The 20,382-nt window shown below is 44.1% G+C and overlaps 1 protein-coding gene and 1 long non-coding RNA gene across 3 annotated transcripts in view; both read left to right on the top strand.

Annotated features, from left to right (window-relative positions):
* EEPD1 (endonuclease/exonuclease/phosphatase family domain containing 1) overlaps positions 1-20,382 on the top strand; it is a 109,970-nt gene that overhangs the window by 55,473 nt on the left and 34,115 nt on the right. The window lies entirely within an intron of this gene.
* On the top strand, positions 3,632-6,509 carry LOC308189609. Its single transcript, XR_013946467.1, has 2 exons — positions 3,632-3,715; positions 4,397-6,509. It is a non-coding gene; the product is annotated as an uncharacterized lncRNA (long non-coding RNA).

Here is a 20,382-nt window from a genome sequence, read left to right on the forward strand (position 1 = left end):
AAGTGTGAATCCCTACAGGGGGGATATCTTTAGCTGGGAACAACCCCTACCATCTGATTCAGAACCGCTTGCCTCATAAACAAGGTAGTGATTTTTCCGGTGGTAACGCCATCTTCAGCTGGTGTAAGCAGAAGTGGCTCATCCACTGCAGGCAGGGATGGGGTCCACCAGCACAAGGGCCACCTTAGTGATGCGTCTGAGTTGTTCTCCTCTTGTGGTGTGCATGAGTGGCATTGGTAAGGCACACGCCAGCACCACGCCACGTGGAAGAGGAAGTCTGCTGCACCGGCCCAAGATCCCCACCGCTTATAAAACGTCACAGCTGCTGTTGAATTAAGAGTGAAAATAAATGTCATTGGAGAACAGGAAAATGCTGCCGCAGCACCTGACTGGGCTTTGCAACCTTTATACGGGCCAGCTGGAGTTTAGCTATGATTTTGGCAGCAACAGTAGTGCAGTTTGGGGCTTTCTGTCTATCCATATCTTCCTGCTGTTCCTTTGTACTACTCCTTCCCTTATCTCTCCCTGTGTTTACATTCCCGGTTCATAATCGATGCAGACCGAACTACGAGCACTGCCAACTGTCCTCTGCACTGGCCTCCCTAAGGAAAACATGGTGTTGAGCAATGAGCAGGATGGCATCACACCTCCGTTTTCTGCAGCAGAACGGGATGAGGGAGGTTTGAACCCAAAAACTGGGGGCTGGAGTTGTACCTGAGGCAAGAATCCAGCTAGTGGAAATTTGGGGGTTGCTTCCAACATATCTCACAGGGATCTGTTGAAAAAGATTGTCCTTTGGTTACCAAAAAATAATTAAAAAAATCTAAATTTCTTGCTCTTAATCACTTCCAATTTCTGTGTTGGAAATATTAACACAGAAAAGAAAATCGTGGCTTAAGGGACAATATAGAGGTTCTGAGGCTGAACAGTCCTCAGTCAACAGCTCATGGATTTAATAGATATTTGTGCAACTTCTACACAGAGCTGTTGGCCATAAACATGCTGGAAAAACTACCTATAGATAAAGGTCGTACTGCACAAGCAAAAGCCCTATCAAAGCATGTGATATTTCCCATTTCTTTTTTAAACCGAGAGCACTAGGACTTTGCTGTGGTTTGTCTCACTTCACCTTCTGCTGCAAGGAGCTTCCAGTCCCATTTTGACTTTTTTTTTTCCGCTTGGAGTAAAGCTGATTTTGTGAGCTCTGAAGTGCACATCTGTGCACCAGTTTAGGCAAAACGCAAGTGAAAGTAAGAAGATATACAGTAATCTGTCCATTGATTCTCAAGTTGAAAGGAAACTGCCTGTATCTTTGATCTGACCCTCACACTTGCGCTTCTAACCTGAATGTGCCCCCCTCCTTCATCCTCTCTCCAGTCCTACTGAACTAAAGCCTTTTTGCTGGCTTCACTTGGCTTTTAAATTGTCTTGCCACACCTTTAGTGCTTCCAGTTAGCCCAAATATGTTTTGATCAAGCCTTTGTTTTCAAGCCACTAGGCTTGAATTGTGTTATCTCCCACCTGGTTGCGAGGCCAAGAACTCGGTTTCCTTTGATCATTCTTTATATTTCCTCAAAATCATTCTAACACTATCTTCTGTTCCAAGATGTACTGCAGTATTTCTTTCTCCTCTTCTGAAGCCTCTTGGCAGGGAGTTTGAAAATCAGTGTCTTTTAAGATATTTCAAGTTTTAGGCAAAACCTGCCTAAAATGTGGCCTTTATTTTGGAGGGTGTTGCAAATTCTGACAAACAGAGGAGGCTCCTGTACCGTTGCTTTGAAGGAAGAAAGTAGTTATGTTTTTGATTTCTGTTCCTCAGATGGGATTAAACTTCCTCAGATGGGACTTTTAACTTCCAGACATGTTGGACATGGAATTATTTTTAACTTGCAAGAGTGATTGCCTAAAAGGAATTTGTATGTACGTTCGGAGCTGAGCAGCACAACCACCCAGAACTATTTAGCTGCCTTCAGTTGAGCCTTTCTGGTTTTGCCAAGCTGCAGTGACACTTCACAATTGGTGTTTCATATGCATCTTGTCTTACTAAAGATAGTGCCTAGAGACATCAACTCTGGGAGGAAGGACTGATGAATTTGTATCAGAAAGATCTTTTTGTCTAGCAGTTCTTCAAAACAGAGTGCTATTAAGCATGTCTCTTAGAAATAGAAAGTACTGAAGGAATATCAGCTCTGTCATGGTGGTGTCATTCATCTTCAGTGTGTAGATATGGCTTGATTTGGCTAAATCCTGGTATTTGTAGGAATATGTCTGAAGTTGTCCATACAAAACTCCTTATGGCCTGGCTTTAAAAATACTTAATGGTGCATTTTAGGGTATTGTTTGGAGTTTATAGCCAGAGCAGCGCTAAGTGCAAGTACTGTCCTAGTTGGTATATAAGTGTGTTTTCCATTGGGAACCTAAGCATGATCTGAAAACTTTTCTGCAGGAGACTTGACAAGTGTCTACATTGTTATTCTGCTGTTGGTTTTTTGTTTTCCCCAGGGATTTTTTTCCCTAATTTTGAGATCTTCCAAGGGTCATTGTATCCTAAAGACTTGATCAAATGTTGTCCATAAACTTTGCAGACTATATTTACTTCAAGGCAATTTCACAGTACCTGGGAACAAAGGTCTTGCAATAGCTTGAATCCACTGTCCCAAGAAAGCACAGAGGTTGTTGCTGCCATTTTCATTACCGCTGGTGTTTGGTTCAAGTTGTACCTCCCAGGTGGTAACTTGGGACTGGTAGAAATCACTGAGACTCGTAGACCTGGGACTCCTTGTTCAGCAAACCCAGTTGCTTCCCTCCTCCTGTGGCAGGCTGCTCTGCCTTGTTATGGTGCGAGGACGAAGGGCGATGCTTGGCCATGCACCATCACAGGCAGCTTGGGAAGCATGGGCATGTGGAGTTCTCCCACTGCAAAAATAATTGATGCTAAAGGAGAATTGTTGAACCTTTCCTCCATTTAGTGCCACCTGAACTCCAGCAGGGAAACAAATTGAACTTGTAAAATGCTGCTTAATGACACGTCTGCATACAGTTTCCTTATTCCCTGTTTCCACCCTCCTGTCTGCTGCAGCCCATCAAACACTTGCGCGTTTCACTGACACCCTATTTTAACATCCCCTTTTCAATACTGTCGCTTTGTCTTATGAGTGTGCTGAGTGGCAGTCTCGATATTTTAGTACTGTGTTATTGCCTATAGGTGTTAAATCATGAGTTTGGTTGTTTTTATAGGTTGATTTTATTGCATAACTTTAGGAGGCAGTCACGTTAACAAAACCAGTATAAATCACACCTCTTCAAATAACCTGAAATGCTTTCTGTGGAGCAATGATTAGTTTATCCTCAGAATAATCAAGAAATGGGAATGAGAATAGTGTTGTAAAAGGGCTGTAATTTCCACTTCATGTACTTTGTAGACCAGCAGGTGCATAAGTACCATTGAGGAAAAAACACCAGAGCCCTGTTTATATTACTTTAAGCCCAATATCGATCCAGGAAAACAGTCACCAGGGCTCAGAGTGCGATGTTCTCACTTATGCTCACTAGGGGTGCCTTATGTTACCTCCTTTGCCACTTCCTCACCGTTTTTTGGGGGTTATCACCTGTTCAGGCTGGAGAAGAAAGTGTACTGCAGCACACCGGGGTGGAGGAAGGCATGAAGTCGCAGCAGCTGGCAGAACATCAGGGTGAAACCCCAGGGAACATATTGGTAGGCATCGACACGACTCCGATTCACGTCATGCACGTAGCGTGCTAAGGGCTACTTTACTGGCCTTGGAGCTCTCTCCATAACGTGGGGAGCCTGTGTAAAGCTGCATGAGGTATGATTTTGCACTGCTGGGCTGAGCCCAACCCAGTTCATGAAGCACTATATCTTCCCATCATCGCTTTCTGAAGTATGATTGGTACTTCAGTTTTAATATCTGGGGAGCTCCTCTTCTGGCCAAGCAGGCTTTCTCATTCCCACAGAAGGTTTGTGTTTCTAAGTCTGTTTTGTATTGAAGCCTCTGACCTAAATAAGGTTAAGAAGCTGGACAACACAATTAACTCTGAATGCCAGAGAGAAGAAAAGGAGAGGAAGAAAAAAAAAAAGCTGAGCTTGAGCCACTGTTCTCTGCATTCACAGGCACTGTCTGTGTGCAGTGCTCTTGTGTCCTTATGCTTTAAAGGCCATTCTTATGTCCAGACATCCCCAAGCCTGGCACGCAGGGGTACTCTTTGACTGGGAAGCTTTCAGAACTTCTTCCTGTGTGTCATTGTGAAGTTTGAAGCTGGGACTGCTTCCAGCTTGCTGAAGACACTCCACCATTGTTTCCCCCTAATCCCCTCCTCCTTGCAGAATATGGTATTTATGGAGGATAGCATGTTCTCTTGTTTGCTTTCTGTGCAGAAACACAAGCAGCAGTTCATGGGAATAACGTAACCCTGAATTACCGATGAGCCAAGGCAGAGGGCAGTTGTATGGCGTGATGGTGGTACGAGTGGTTGGCTCCATGGATTTCTCCAAGTGATGCTTAGCTACCAGGGCTGCCTCTGGGCAGGGCTCAATGTCTCTGCTCGCTGGCCGACCATCAAGAAGCACAAACTTTTGGCACCGTGGGCCTTCTGGTTTTCAGCACGAAGAAACAGTGCTTCTCTCTTGACCCTGCTTGCAGTCATTTGGAGGATTTGCTGCTGGTTTGCTATTTCTTTGTGTGCAGGTAGCCAGGGGAAATAAAAGCAGGTTAATAGAACAGGGAGGGGAGGACTTTCTACTGAACCAGCCTTTTTTCTTCCCAAACCCGAGTACAATGAGAAAACAAAATGCTGGGCAAAAAATATATTTCTATATGTGCATGTCTTTACAAGGGCATCTTTTAGCACAGAAATATAGCCTTGGAAGCTTGGATTACATTATTTATAATCCCATGATGTTGTGATAGTTGTATTATTGATCTCAGGTGGCATTGAGATTAACCTGACTGGTATCAGGAGTGAAAGTTGCTGCTCCAGAAGATTTTGTACAGTTCTTGAAGCATTTGAGAGCCTAAGGAGACAAAGCAGATAAAGGATGAAAAGCAAATCTATCCCAGTTAGGTTATTTCCCCTTTTCCTGCCTTCAGTGTCAGAGCTTCTTCCAGTACACCAGGCTGTACTTCTGTTCCCTTTCATTCACCTTCTGATATTATTTATTATGTGTGGGCATGTGCCATTTATTTATTATTATTTATTATTATAAATTATAGATATTATTATAAATATTGTAAATTTATAAATATTACAAATTTATTATTATTTATTATGTGTGGGCATGTGCTGTGCTAAAGGACTTGATGTGAGGAGAGAGGAAGCTGGAGTGGGATGTGGAGTGGGATGTGGTCTGAGGTGCACAGAGGTGTGATGGAGGAGCTCACACACACAGTTCAGCAGTTTGTCAGGGTGTCTCCTCCGAATTACTGGAACCTGTGAACAGTTTTAATCATGAATACCAGCCAGCTCCACCCTAAATCGATGGCATACAGATATAGAAGTCACCTGTACAGGACTGGGCCCTAACCTTCAGTCATTGCCAGTTCTGAAAGTTCAAAAACCATGAAGATAGCCCATAAAAATAGAAATAATAACAGGATTAATTGGAGCTACATCTACCAACTGTGTGGCCAGTTGTGATCCAGAGACTGAAAGAAACCTCTTGCAGCTACGCCTGGTGGAAGGGAAAGAGCTGCTGTCTGCTCAGAGAAGGCTGGAAGGGGGCAGGATGTTTCACAGCCAGGTCCCACATCCAGTGAAGCCGACGCAGGAGCCGTCTGCCCTGGGCTGTCTGGCGTGTGTGCTGACTCGGCTGCAAGGCCCTGGCAGACAGAGGCGTGCTGCTGCACCCCCTCCAGTTAACCCACATCCCTTTTGCCTTTCACATCCTGTAGACAAATGGGTGTTCCCCTTCTTGAAACTGCCTTTTGAACACTGCTGTGTTTTGGGATGGGGGTGGGGAGAGAGGGAAGCCAAAGCCAGACACCCCTGCAGGTGGGTTGCATGCCACGTGAGAGGTTTCCTCAGGGCTGAGCTGGCATTGAGTTTGTTGGCAGCAGTGTTGACCAACTCTTCACTGCAGTGTTTTCCTGACAGGGGGCTGATCCCAGCCGAGCATTGGCTCACCCCATGAGGTTACCAAACTCCTCTTCACACTGCCTGTGTGCCCATCATCCCTGCTTACTCATCGCAGGAGGCTGACACCCCAGCTCTGCCTCCCTCGCTGTGTGGTGAGTCAACGCAGGTTCATCTGACTGCTTTGGGAGCAAGGAAGAAGTCCGCCAGTGCTGTGTACACACCAGGAGAGCAGCCTTTGCCTTTCATAAACCTGCAGCTGAACCCAAATAGTCCAGGTTTCTTTGCTAGGCAGGAGGCGAGCAGTTGCTGGTGGCTGTTTGCCTGCTCGGCCCACAGGCTCTGCCCTTCTTCAGCCATTGGGAAGGCAGGATGTAGCCATAGGCAGTGATAGGATGAGGAGTCCTATCTAAAGGGGATTTTAAGCTGAAAGAGGGTAGATTTAGATCAGACATTAGGAAGAAATCCTTTGCTGTGAGGGTGGTGTGGCACTGGGACAGGTTGCCCAGAGAAGCTGTGGATGCCCCATCCCTGGAGGTGTTCAAGGCCAGGCTGGATGGGGCCTTGGCCAACCTGATCTAGTGGGTGGCATCCCTGCCTATGGCGGGGGGTTGGAGTTAGATGATCCTTAAGGTCCCTTCCAACCCGAGCCGTTCTGTGATTCTTCCACTGCTCTTTGGGGCTGTGGGAAAGAGGAATGTGTCCCCAGCCCTCTGTAGGGGAAAGGGAAGCACCCGTGTTGAGGATGTGCTCCTGTGATAACCCATCCTAGTTTTCCAAGCACTGCTTTATCTGTCCATCTCAACTGTTAAACCGTGCTTCAGAGCTAAGAGTAAAGTTTGTGCCTGACGTATTCTTGCTCTTCTTCGAACAGCAAAAGGAAAGTTTGAAATGCTCCTTTCGGCTCCCTTCTTACACTTTGCTTTTCTGGGAAAGCTGTTCTTAACATTTTTCTGTGTGATTGCATCTTGAGCTGTTACGTGCATTGTCATCTCCTCTTGTCTTCCTGAAAGAGGAACGGATGATGACTGTCTTTTCTCTTTGTAGCCTTCTTTCACATAGCCTTCTTCTTCCTGTGTCACTACATGCTCATTTTCCTGAGCTCCTTTCCCAGAGGATGGTGTCAATTCAAGATGACCTTATTCAGAGTGAGATGCCGAATTGCAATCTTGTCCTCAGCTTTTTCCTTCAGTGAAGTACTCCTGAATGATGACATTTTTGCATTTTTTCCTTTTTTTTTTTTTTCTTCTTCTTCTTCCCCTTCAGGCTTGGTGACTTGGCTGGTCTTTCCCCGAGTACTGGGGTTCAAGGCACAGGGGAAGGGATGATTTTTTTTTATTATTATTTCACGTACATAGACCATAGCAGAGTTAACATTTGAATAATTTTTTTTTTTGTTTAAACTATTGAAAGACAGCGAACATCCAAGGAGCCACAGCCAGGTCTGTTGTATGACAGAGTTGTTGCCATATCCTCTAAGGACCATCCCCTTGGGCCTGCCATCTCCTTCCTCCTCCTCCTGTCACAACGTTAGCCGTTGCACTTGGTCCATGTCAGGACATTCCAGCCACCACCAAGTCCCAAGCCCTGCTGGCACTTTGCTCGAAGAGCAGCCAGCCTGGCATGGAGACAGCACCCCCACAAAATGCTACTCCGTGGACTCTCTAACAGCAGAATAAGGCATGGAGGTTTTCCTTCTCTTTGGATGTTCTGGCCACCAAGACTAAAACAAAAGACATACCGTTGGAGAAATTAACGTGTAGCTGTGTCTTGAATCTTCTGTACCTTTATATATGCTACACAGCTGCATAAAAATTCTTTGTTTTGTCAAAGTAAATGGTGAAGGGAATTGGTAATTGGCTCATGAATGAAAATGATTTTGGAGGTAGAAAGCCTTGAATTTAGTCATGGAAGAATAAATAGGAAAACAAATGAAATTACCTTTTTGATGCATACGGGCTGTGCAGAAATGCTATAATTATCCCTATTAGAAGTCCAATAAACTCTATTAACCTTTCTTACACTGCTAAGACTTGTGTAATGCCAGGCACTTTATTTTCCTCTCGTACTTCCACTAATACAGAGGTTGTGTGATGACAGCTGCTTTTCTCTTTTCTCTTTAAAGCTGAAAAGACATGTTTTTTGTTGGTGGGGTTCTTTTTTCTGCCTAACCAAGGGAGATAAGAGAACTTCCTCTTATTAAATCCTGTGGCAATGCAATCCCAACCACATAATATCCGACCGAATGCTGAGACGTGCCTTTGGCAATTTTTATTTTTATTAGAGAGACAGCATTTCTCTTCTTTGAACATGAATCCTAGTAACCCCAAAGATGTCTGGCTGGATCCTTGCCGGCAGGGGGTTACTTCAGTTCAGTGAGTTCACTCTGCTCAGGGTTCACAGCAGTCTGGATCCAAAGCACCTGAAGCATTTGTGATATGCAGCGTGAGCGAGGCACAGAAGATGGCAAGAATCATGTGTGCAGCAAAGTCTTCTTTTTGTGGCCCTCTGAGAGGCTTTATTTTATTTTATTTTTAAAAACAAACAGAAAAACAACACCTCAGCCTTTCAAAATTAGGATTTGGGGTTTTGCTTTGAAGTTCACTTGTGTCTGCTCTAGAAGAAAACCTTTAGTGACAGAGCTGCCAGCACAGTCACAACTATTGTCCCTTGTTACACACCTGGTGAAGCAGATATGACAAGTGCTCCTTGCTTTAGAGCTTAAACCACCCACAAACCAGCCGGTGAGAGCAAATTCCCCCATAGGCATAGTCCTCTGTAATTCATGCAGTGGTCATTTTTACAGATTTTTGTAGTAGCTGTTTATGTGGCTGTGCCCTGCTTATGTACGGAGAAAGCATGCTGTATGAATTTGAGCCCCAATGGCAGTTCGTAGGTGTCCATGTTTCTCCATAGCTGCCTAATGAAATGAATGTTGATTGCAGTCCTCCCAGCCTGTGTGATTCCTTAGGTGCTCTGCTTTGGGTTTTATTTTATCCTGTTTTTAATTTTTTTTTTTTTTTATTTTTAAATAGTGCATGACCTTTTAAGACTAAGCTGTAGCTGTTCAGTGTTTGGGGATTTATTTGACACACTTTAAGAAAGAGGCAGCCTAAAACTGCTGCTGCCTGCCTGAGCCTTTCTGAGAGGGAGACCATGGTTTTTGCTAGTGCTTTCCCGTGCTTCTAACCTAGCACTGGTCAACCATGTGCTGAATGTCAGCCAAACCTGTCCAATGAAATGAACCTGGTTCTGCTAGACTTATTCTGAAAAGTAACTACCAGCAATGGCTAGGTCTTCACAGGAAACTTAAGTTTAGCTCTATGTCTCATGTAGTTTTAAGTTTTGAGTTTCACGTGCCCCATTTTTGAGTAGTGCCAAAGATGCATTAGGTTTCTGTTCATTTGACATCCCCTGATTCCTCCACCTTAAAAACTCCTTACAAACCAGCATTTGCCCGAAATTGTAGCCAGAGTTATAGCTAGGAAATATTTGTCCAAATTAAAAAAAAAAGGGGGGGGGCGGGTAGGGGAACACAGAGGCTATTAAAAAATCAAACCAATGACCCAAGTAGTAAAGAGTAAATGCTGAAGTAATGGATATTGCATTAAAGCTTCCCTTAAATCTGAAGTAGGAGTCATTTGCACTATATAATTAGCACTTACATAATGTATATACTTTCATATGCTGTGAAATGTCTAAACAAAACATTAAAAATTGAAGTGGTCTAAAAGGAGAAGGGGATGGCTTGGGTTTGTAGCCTCTCTGGATCTGTCCCATCTCCGTCTCTTCTCTGATGTGATATTGGACAAGTGTCTTCACTTCTCTGCAGCTTCAGGCATATTCTCAGCATTGCTTAAGAAACATGTGTTTCTGAGATCCTCCCTGTAGCTGTTTGTTCCTCTTTCTCAGTGCCCAGTGCTGATCCAGGTTAATCTGGGAGCTGCCTGTCTGTGAAGTAAATTGGCTTCACTTAAACAGCTGCTGAACGTGGCTTACTGATTGGGAGTGGTGACTGCTTAACCCATTTTATCTGCAGTTTCAAGAGAAAGTCAGACTGTGCTCTGGCCACCCAGCCATACGTGCTGGGGGCCGTGCTGCTTGCCACCTTGGTGAACCACATGGAGATGCACAGGTCGCAGCGTGTAAAGGCTCCAACTTGAAAACACCCTGTCAGGAAAGCTGCTCGGTGGCAGGGAAGGGACCTGGGGACAGGTCTGCCACATTATGTTCTTCGGTGCCTGGTCCAGCATGTGCTGATGCTCCTTTTGGGGGGTCAGGGCTGTGCCATGTGGCTCTTCCAGGAGGGCAGACGTGATCCTAGAGTGGGGAATGGGATGCCTGGCAGTGCTGAGAGGTTGTGTTGTGTTGCTAAGTGGCTCTGCTGTACTCCGTCAAGGCCTGGCCACACCACCCATTTCCTTGCACGGTGCGATAGCTTATCAGATTGGATCGCTTGGAGACTGACACTGCGGTGTGTTAAGCTTTTTTTATTGCTGTGACAAATACAGCAATTGTATTTGTCTTAAAAAAAAGTGGGGAGGTCATGACTGATGCCCTTGAGCTAGCATAAATTGTACTAAAAACTACATGTGGTCCTGGTTTCATAGCTGTTCTATCCTCACAAGGTCCCCAGATTGATGACAGTCTGTCTGAGCTGTGGTGGAGAACCACCACTGTGTTGACCAAGAAGAAACCATGAGCTGCCTTGCTCCCATGCACAGTCTTCAACTCCAGGAAAGCAGTTACTACATGTCCCATTGTACACGCCTTTTATGCAGTCGTTGACTGAAGGATGGTTAATCCGCTTTTGTGACAGCACCCATTAATGCTAGCAACATAAGCTGGTTAGGTACCCATATGACACTCCTAATTTGAAACTTGTTATTCCACATATAAATATTCCACAACTTAACACTTTCAATGATACCCTCCATGAGATCAACTTTACATTTTACTTTCAGGTCATATTTTTTTTTCAGGTCATTTTAATGAGGCTCTTCCACTGATGAGGTTCATGCTGGTCTCAAAGTCATGAGATACTAGAACAAAAAAGATTGCCGTGATAAGTGAATGTAAAGTTACTCAACTGTGCTATTTCCTACGTGCATATTAGAATAAGGGAAAAACTTTCAGCTGTGCTTGCTTCAAGGGAATTCTTAATATGGCACATTAATAAGTCCATGCCAGAAAATGCGTTACTGCTCAGGAGCTCAGGAGAAGCTGAAATAAATGCTTAGGCAACCCCCTTGTTCCTCGGGTGTGACGTGACTGTGGTTTCCTGGTGGGTGACACATCCCCTCTGTAGCATTTGCCAGTGAAAAGTTTCACGTGGGAAATCTTCCATGGAGAGCAACTTCAGTCTGAACAGCAGCTCACTGACCAGGAAGCTTGGGAGCCAACAGATGAGAAGGGTATATGGACAGCGGTGACATCCCGTTATGTGGGATGGGGATGGGGCAGGGGGAAGTGGAAAAGCTGCTTGGCTTCTTTACTGTGTGTCTCAACGTCCTTTGAAGAGACTGGTCATTGTCAGGGGGAAAAAGTATATTACTTGACTCATCTGTCTAGTCAGATAAAGCTATTCCTATGTCACTAAAGACTGTTATTGTACTATGTATTTACTACGCAGGGTAATTGTCCTTTATAATGAGTAATACATTTTTATGCTGTATAACAGTGTGTAGTTCAGGGGAGTGGCTACAGTGGCAGATGGTAACCCTTCAATCCAGAAGATCCTGGAGAAACATGACTGGGCCAACAGAAGCCTTATGAAGCTCAACAAGAAACCCATATCCCAGCACTGTGGGTGAAATAGTCCCTTGCTTTATTACAAGCGGGCGGTTGGCTTCCTCACTCAGAAACTGGTGCAACACTGGAAGAGGTTATCTCAAGGCCGTAGTGTCTCACATTTACTCACATTTACTCACATTTACTCACATTTACTCACATTTACTCACATTTACATTAACACCAGTGACAGGACCCGCGGGAACGGGGTTAAGCTGAGGCAGGGGAAATTTAGGCTCGACATCAGGAGGGGGTTCTTCACAGAGAGGGTGGTTGCACACTGGAACAGGCTCCCCAGGGAAGTGGTCACTGCACCGAGCCTGTCTGAATTTAAGAAGAGATTGGACTGTGCACTTAGTCACATGGTCTGAACTTTTGGGTAGACCTGTGCGGTATCAAGAGTTGGACTTGATGATCCTTAAGGGTCCCTTCCAACTCAGGATATTCTATGATTCTATGATTCTATGATTTTTGGAGGTTCTCAAGACTCAACTGGGTGAGGCCACAGCTGACCTCAGGACAGTTCCTCGTGATAGTAGTGACTTTGAGGGGCTTGCTGCCTCAGATGGCCCCTTCTGACCAATGTTTCTGTGTTTGTGGTACTACTGGAGACAGAAATTCAGGATTTGGTTGATGGAAGATTCTTCTCTGCACTACACACAGTTTCCAGGAATTTTCTAGGATGCAGTAGGGAAAAGTGAATGGTAGTACTCTGTGAAATAGGCCGTAACATGCTCTGCTATACATTTGTTGTGTGCTTTCTTTTTGAGTGTTGAGTGGTCTGTCCCTTCTGCTTAGTATAGCTCTGCTGGAAAATCCTGCCAGCAAACCGAGCAGATGCTTCGTGGAAGAAAGCAGTTGTCTGGGAGAGTACTGAGTCAGCCATTTGCCTGACTTTGAGAGCAGAGGAAGGATTACATTCTCGCCAGGGTTAGAGTTACAGATATGTGATGCATCCCCTGGGGGGTTAAAACCTTTCTGCATTACTCTGATACTCGGGGCAAAGGCTATGTGAGGCTGTGGCTTTTGGCTAACCTGAGGCTTGAGCCTCGTGGAGCCCCTGTCGCTCTTCAGAGCCATCGTTACAGGGAAAATAACCGGACTGATAGAAAGCCCGACTGGATTGCCATTTGGGTAAACATTATAAATGACACTCCCAATGCCCCATAGGCTCCTTTCTCCACTTCGCTGCAGTATCATGCTATGTTGTAGATGAAGCTGGTAGGATACTTTTGTAATTAATTCTTGGCTTTTAGCTTCTCACCTTTTTGTGGCAGTTGGTTTTCTTATCTCATTTGTGCTTTCTGTGGGCTCTTGCAGATGTAACCTCAGCATCATCTGATGGTTATTTTCTGACTACAACAGCCTTAGCTTTTCTGGTGACCTTAGTGTGTAGCTTCTGTGGAAGCAAAACTCAGGATGATTTGATACCAACTCCAGTTGTGAGTTGTCTAATTTAGTTGTCTTCAATGGCGTGTCTGGATGTCAAAGGCTTGGGTGCCTGCAAAACAGAGGAGTGCTGTCTTTCTGTCTTTGCTGGTATGGGAAACTTTTTTTTTTTTTTTTTTTTTTTGCCTTTGCTCCCTCTGCCTGCTTCTTTTGACAGTTTCTAATTTCTTTACTTCACATTTCGGAATGTGCAGTTGACCTCAGTTTTAGGAGGATGCATGCCTGTTCGTATGCCTTCAAATCTTGGGTACAAATTTTTTTGTTTTGTTTTGTTTTGTTTTTTAAGGAAAGTGGGCTAGCCAAACAACAGTTTTGAGGAAGTCTTGTCTATCGCGTCCCTTTTTCCACCATATGGTATAGATGCTATAAGAAGAACAACCCAGTTGTCAGCAGTCGATCCTGCCACCATCCGTGTTTGTTGTGCCAGAGATAGATGTGCTGACTGACACGCTGAGCTCCATTGAAGTGGAAACTTTATATTGTTAGGCTAGGCCTGCACCAGAGCCTTTCACCAGGGCAAGAATGCAGGAGTGTTATTCTGTCAGGAGACCTGGTAGATTCGCAGTTATTTGTCTTAATCGTACCCGATACAGGTTGTGGATGAGACCTTACTGGTCAGGCCCGCGGGTGGTGACTGTGCTGGAAACAGAAGGAATGGAGTTATCTGAGACTGAGAAATACTTCCATTTGTATTTGTGCTTCTTTCTTGCTTTAAATGTCTGGTTTTGATGCTGGTGTTAGTAAACTGCCACGATGATCTTGAGGCATGTATATGCCTGCATATGTGTATGTATATTTTTAGAGTACCTCCTGACCGCTTAAGCAAACACTTTATGATTGCTAATTCCCGTGCCTTACTGTTCATTTCCTTAATATCACTGAAGAAGCCAAAATGGCTTCTGGTGCAGTATGCAGATTTTTGGAAGGATGGTGAAAAAAATACAGGGGTTGAGGAAAGTCTGTGGGTGCTGGAGGCCTGCCTCATGCTCTTGCAGGGCACTGTAGCATCGAAGTCATGTTGTGAGCTCCCTGAGCTCCACACTATAAAGTCCATTGGGCTTTTAGCCATACAGTGGGAAATCCTTAAGACATACAGTCTGTCTGCTAATGCATTTTCTGCTTTATTCTCTACCTGCTGTAATGACACACTATATTTTATCCCTTCTCTGGAAATGTCTTTGAATTTGTAAGACAACAGAAACTGCTCATGAAAAAGCTGTAGAGGAAAATACACTCGACTGAAGCATTGCTCTTGATTTCTCTAGTGCTTCTTTCCCCTCATCACAGTGCCTCTCCTCAGCAACTTCATGGCATTTCTCTGAGCACCTCCTGCGTACGTGCTCCTGTTTTAATCCCTGGTGTTCAGCCTTTCCACCGCTTAACCAATTCTAGTTTGGTGTAAAGTATTCTGAATAAAATACTCATATGAAATGCACGATTGTTGTGGAGCTCTGCCAGCCTCTTAAAAGTAGGAGCCAACTTTTTTAGGGTCAATGTCTTTGTTAAGAGCGTATTACAAAAGACTTTGAAGTTCTATATTCAGATTCAGCCAGGAAGCTTCAATACTCTTTGTGTAAGGCCATGCTAAACTTTACAGGCACTCGGATACCACCAGCTGATTCTGGGTCACGTACCACCAACCATACGTTGTTCTGGGGCCTCCATTTAACAAGATGATCTGGCTTCCAGTGGGTGCCTTTGTAAGGTCTTTAAATGGGCATACATATGCACGTATGAGAAGGTAATATTGCCTTAAGTTTCAGAGAGTGAATAAGGAGGCAATAGAAACTTTAACATAAGAGGTTGATAGCATATGTTTCACATACCTTCTGGAGTAAGGAAGGCAAATTCTTTCAAAACACATTTTATTGCTTCCCAGGTTTAACTCCCTTTTGCAGAGACACAAAGGTAAATTCTTCAAATAGAGTCCCTGTTAATTGCTTTGCATCCCAAGCCCCCCACATTTTATTGGTAGCTTTGTTCTTCGTGGCAGAACGATAGCATATTGTTATGCCCTCTCCCAAAGAGGCCAGTTTGGTTTAATTAAGGACTAGTCAGTTTTTCCACTGCTGCAGTAAGGTGAGATTAGATTGGAAAAGGTGCTGTTTCTGGAACGAAGAGGCCCTACCCAAGCAGGGAATGATTCAGAAGATCCAGAAAAAGAGCCAAATGCCAGACACCACTTACACCATAATATAATGCCTATATTTGGAAGCTCTAAGTCACCTCTGATTTTATGAGCTTCTAATTTTTGTTTTAAATCTTGGTCTCCTCCCTTGTTGGACAGATTTGAATAATTCAGTGCAAGTTAAGTAATTTGCCCATGTCCAGTTTTAATGACTCAGAAGAAATCAATGTTGCCACAAACACAACACTCTTTGTAAGCCTGTGTCTTCCTGCAGAGTTACAAGGAAACAGACTTGCTTTGAAAAGTTTTTTAAAAATAGTAATAATCCTAAAACTGTGAACATTGTACAAAGCATTTTCTGTAGTATCAAAACGACTGGATATAAGGCAAACCACTTTGAAGGGAGACATTATTATTCCTAGCTAAATATAGTGAGAAATGCAATATGGAAGAGGGAGAATACATTTTACCACAATACAAATGAAACTAAAAGCCACACTCTCCCTTTTCTTAATATGGGCAACTTTTTTTGGTTTACTGTTCGCCAGAAGCAAGTTGACACAGAGGAGTTGAAATAACGTGTGTATTTTTCATGAGTAAATATGACTGTCATCAGATTGTTTTTCTGACTTGCAGTAGTATTCCCTTGTGCTGCCTGAATTATCGTGTAGTCAAGTCCTTGGCACAGGAGTAATGCGTGAAGGAGTAGGTGGAAGTGGTGACAGAGAAGCCTCCTGGATTGCCCACCCTGAGTTTTGAATGATTTTGGAAGTTAATCTGCATTGCCAGTGTCTGCACCTGGTCCCTGCTAGAAGATACATGGTGACAAGATTGCTGTGTTCAGTATAATTTAATATATGTATTTGATTTGCTTGCTCTTTATTCACTAGGCTACTACTCTATAATCACTGAGTTACTGGCAGTCTGAGGCCTTCCATGGTTTGATCTCATGTTTTTGGGAGTTTGGGGGTTGTTTTCAACTGCCTAGTCTATTTTAAACTCTCTTTTAGAATTAAAAAAAAATCAACAAGTAATGAGTTAGAACAGATTGATCCTTTTGAGCCATTTGTCTAATTAACCTTTGCGTCTCAGGAATCAGGTTTGGTTCTGTTTAATCAAGTGCAATGTATCTCAGCCCTTAATAACCAACATCTCTTCCAAGGACTTTGGAAACCTTCCATAACGCTTACTTTTATTACTGCTACCACTATCCTGGCATTGCACCAGCTTGCGGAGAAAGAGTTGGGGAAGAATAGGAAAAAATAAGATGGCAGCAGAAGAAAAGTCTGTAGGATGGCCTCTAACTTAGCAAACAAAGAGTTTCTGGAAAGTGCAGTTAGCTCTGGGCTCATGTGTTCAGTACTCCACACTCTGAGTTGAGGTAGGATAGCAAATGTGTGAACATAATGAAAGTAGAGTACTTCTGTCCACACGTCTGCTGCGTGCACCCAAAAGGATGCTCCTTCTGTAACTTCCGCAGGTTTAAAAGTTTGAGGGAATCTTCAGAAAGAGAGATTTTACGCAAGTGGAAATGAATTGATGATGTCCAGTCTCATTCCCCCTTTTCCAGAAAAGGAAAGAATAATGTCTGAGATGTAATCCTTTATCTGGAGGATAAGGTAAATAAGATCTTCCCTGCTGGTCTTAATCCCCTCTACAACAGAGAAGCCTATAATTTTTGTTGAGCATCAGTGTCTCACAATTCAGAAGATACCTTTTCTGGATAGATGGACAAGAAAAGAATGATATTACTATGGACATTATTATCTTTAAAGTCACAGAGAACTCAGGATTTTTGATCAGCTCCCCTCTTAATTTTGTGGTGAATCTCACCTTTATTGTAACAGCACACTATACTACAAGGCGTAGTAATGTATTTTCTGCCAACAATTTGTTATCACTGGAAATAGACAGACCTCTGGGTGCACAAGCTCTACTTCTGTAGCTTGGATCATGATCCAGCCATTCTGCCTTGGTGCTAATGGATCTGGAGCCTCTTCCCCTCCCTGTAAGGCAGGACCTGCTCTCTTACTGACATAAGAAATGCCCGTGGCAGCACAGATTTTGTCCCTTCAGAGAGAGCTTGGAATGGGCATTCCCTAGAGGAGGTAAAGAAGACTTGCAAGTCTCATTTTCCATCTTAAACTTCCGGAAGCTTCTGTGTAAACATCAGGAAGCACTTCTTTAATGTGCAGGTGACAGAGCACTGGCACAGGCTGCCCAGAGAGGTTGTGGAGTCTCCTCTTTGGCCATCTTCAAAAGCCACGTAGACATGGTCATGGGCAACATGCTCCAGGCGGCCCTGCCTGAGCCAGGGGCATTGGGCCTGTTGGCCTCCAGAAGTCCCTTCCCACCTCAAGCAGTCCATGATTCTGTTACATGTGGGCATTCGTGCTTTCTGCTGCTGGTTGTGGTTTGGGTCATTGTGCAAGCATGTCTTACTGCCTTCCAGAGAGCCAGGAAGAAGTTTGCTCTTGCAACTTTCTGTTTTTGCACTCGTGCTTTGGGAGTACATGCAGACCAGGGTTTATGAATCATCTATTGCAACAGCATAGCTATGCTGAAACCAAAGCATCAGTTAAGCCTAAATCAGACCCTTGATATAAAGTACATTGGTCCTACAAAATGATGGCCCCATCTCTGTTTTACTGCAGATGTAGGAAAGAGAATGGCAAGGAGAGAGCTGCATGCAAGAGAGGATTGAGGGCACCATGGGACCCAGGGAATCGCTGGAAAAAAAAAAAAAAAGAAAAAAAAAAGCACTAAACTACTTACTTTTTCTCCAGTCTGTTGCTGCTTCTCAGATGCTGCTGTTTCACCCTTTAATGCTCAGTACTAAGCATCCATAATTCATGTTTTCCCCCTTTTAGTTCCATTACAGTTTCCTTTCTCTCTGTAACAAATACTCCAGCCACTCACGCAAGGTAACAGGATTCGCGAATGCAAACATCGGGGGAGCAGCATTTGTCCAGCAGGCATTAGGCTGGCAATTTGCCTGATGGATTTCAACTTCTCTGCTCCTTCCATTTACTCCTGGTTGTGTTCCCAGCTGCAGAGCCTTGATGTGCTTTTTGATTTTAAACCTTTGTGCAGGCAAATCAATGGTGACCAAGGCATCAAAGAACAGCTGCTTTCATCCAAAATAAGAAACTGCGAGAGAATACCCCTGAATAGATGGGTGTGTGTACATGTGTATATCTATAAAAGAAAATGTGGCTCGCAGGTTTTATCCTAATTTCTCCTTACTGTAAAAATACTTTTTCCTGAGACTCTTCCAAGTCGTTTTGTTGTGCCATTACCTGGTGGCTAGTCTCCAAGCAATATGGCATGGTACTCCCATCCAGGGCTGTCGGTGTATTTCACGAGCTCTCTGGTGGCTTCCAGCAGCCATTAGACATGGCAACAGGCACAAATTTTCCCTCCATTTAAGGAGTGATTGAGAAGACACAGATGATTTTAGTGGAAAAGGAGAAACTGATTTTATTTCCCTGTCAGACTTCATATGGGTAGATGGAGGAAGTTTATGAGGATCAAAGTCATTAAGCGTGCTTTTTTTTCTTTCTTCTGCCTGCTTTTGTTGGTACTGTTGTGTTTTTTGTTTGTTTGTTTGTGTGCCACTTTTTGGCTGTTATCTCTCCCCACCGTTACCAAAGAAGCATGCAGTCATTGCCTCTGCTTCTGTCTGTATTTAAAACAATTAAAACCCAGTTCATCACGGTCCCTAGCATCGCACTGTCAGCAGCTGGCTGCAGTGGGGTTGTGCTCCCCTCTCATGACCATCACAGTAAACTCATAATTGCAGCAGCCACTTCCACAGCCCATAAGCACCACCACCCTCCTCATTATTCACCCTGTCATCTGGCGAGCACCAAAGGAAGTGCTGGGGCTGCAGGCTGGCCTGGATGGAGATGAGTCAGAGCATGCTGTTTTGGCAGGGACCTGGGGACTCAAGTCAAGCCCTGGGACCACAGCTGCGAGTGGGTGGCTGATGGGGAGCGCTTCAGTAGTCAGCCCCCTCCAGGTACCAAGGGCTGTTAGCACAGCTGAGCTGTGTTTTTTTTCATTCTGTTTTTTATTTTTTGACTCTCATGTGTGTCTCTTACCCCAGGACTGATTTATGAGTAAGGTCAGTTTGTGTACATATGCAAAAGCAATTTTAGCATACAGATTTGATGATGGAGGCCGGGAGGGGTGTCTTGGACTATTCATTTGCATTAACCCCAATGTGAGTCTGTCATCAAGCACTTCATTATAAGCATTTATTCTGGGTGCTTAAAAAGGATTGATTCTAGGATATGTAAATCACCCATAAAACTTCTCCATGGACCATGGTTGTGGGATCTAATCTTAAGAACAAACAGGAAAATTTTATGGGAGGGAGGAGGGAATGATTTAATAATGCTTAAAATAATTGTTTGTGCTCGAGTGGTTTTTGCATAGGCTATTTATAATAATGTCTGTGATTCTAGATGAAGTGGGATTTGGTACAGCTGTATGCTGAAGAAGGAGCCAGAGAACTAAGAGAAGCCATATAGCGTTTCTTGATGATGTTAGCTTTATTCAGGCTTATGGTCTGATATGGAGCATGAGGTTTTTGGAAAACCTCGGGCCCCAAGCAAAGGTTTATAAGCTTGCAAAGCAAACTGAGATCAGTTCTCAGTTCACGTTACTGCCAGATGAGAAACCCAGCTCAGTGAGTGGGCTGGTGCTGAAAGCAGAAATGACTGCAGAGGATCATTACTCGCCCTGAGCTGTGTGCTCTAATGAACCCACAAGCGGGAGGGAGGCAACCAGTGCTGGCTGGCCAGGGAGCTCTGCTGCTCCGAGCTGGTTATGGAGGCTGGCAGCTGAAACAGAAAAGCAAAGCAGTAACAGATTTGGCTGTGCTGGCACACCTGGAGACTCACCGTGCACTGACTGTTTGC

The sequence above is a fragment of the Anser brachyrhynchus genome (assembly GCF_964034855.1).
Source record: "Anser brachyrhynchus genome assembly, chromosome: 2".
Lineage (NCBI taxonomy): Eukaryota > Metazoa > Chordata > Aves > Anseriformes > Anatidae > Anser > Anser brachyrhynchus.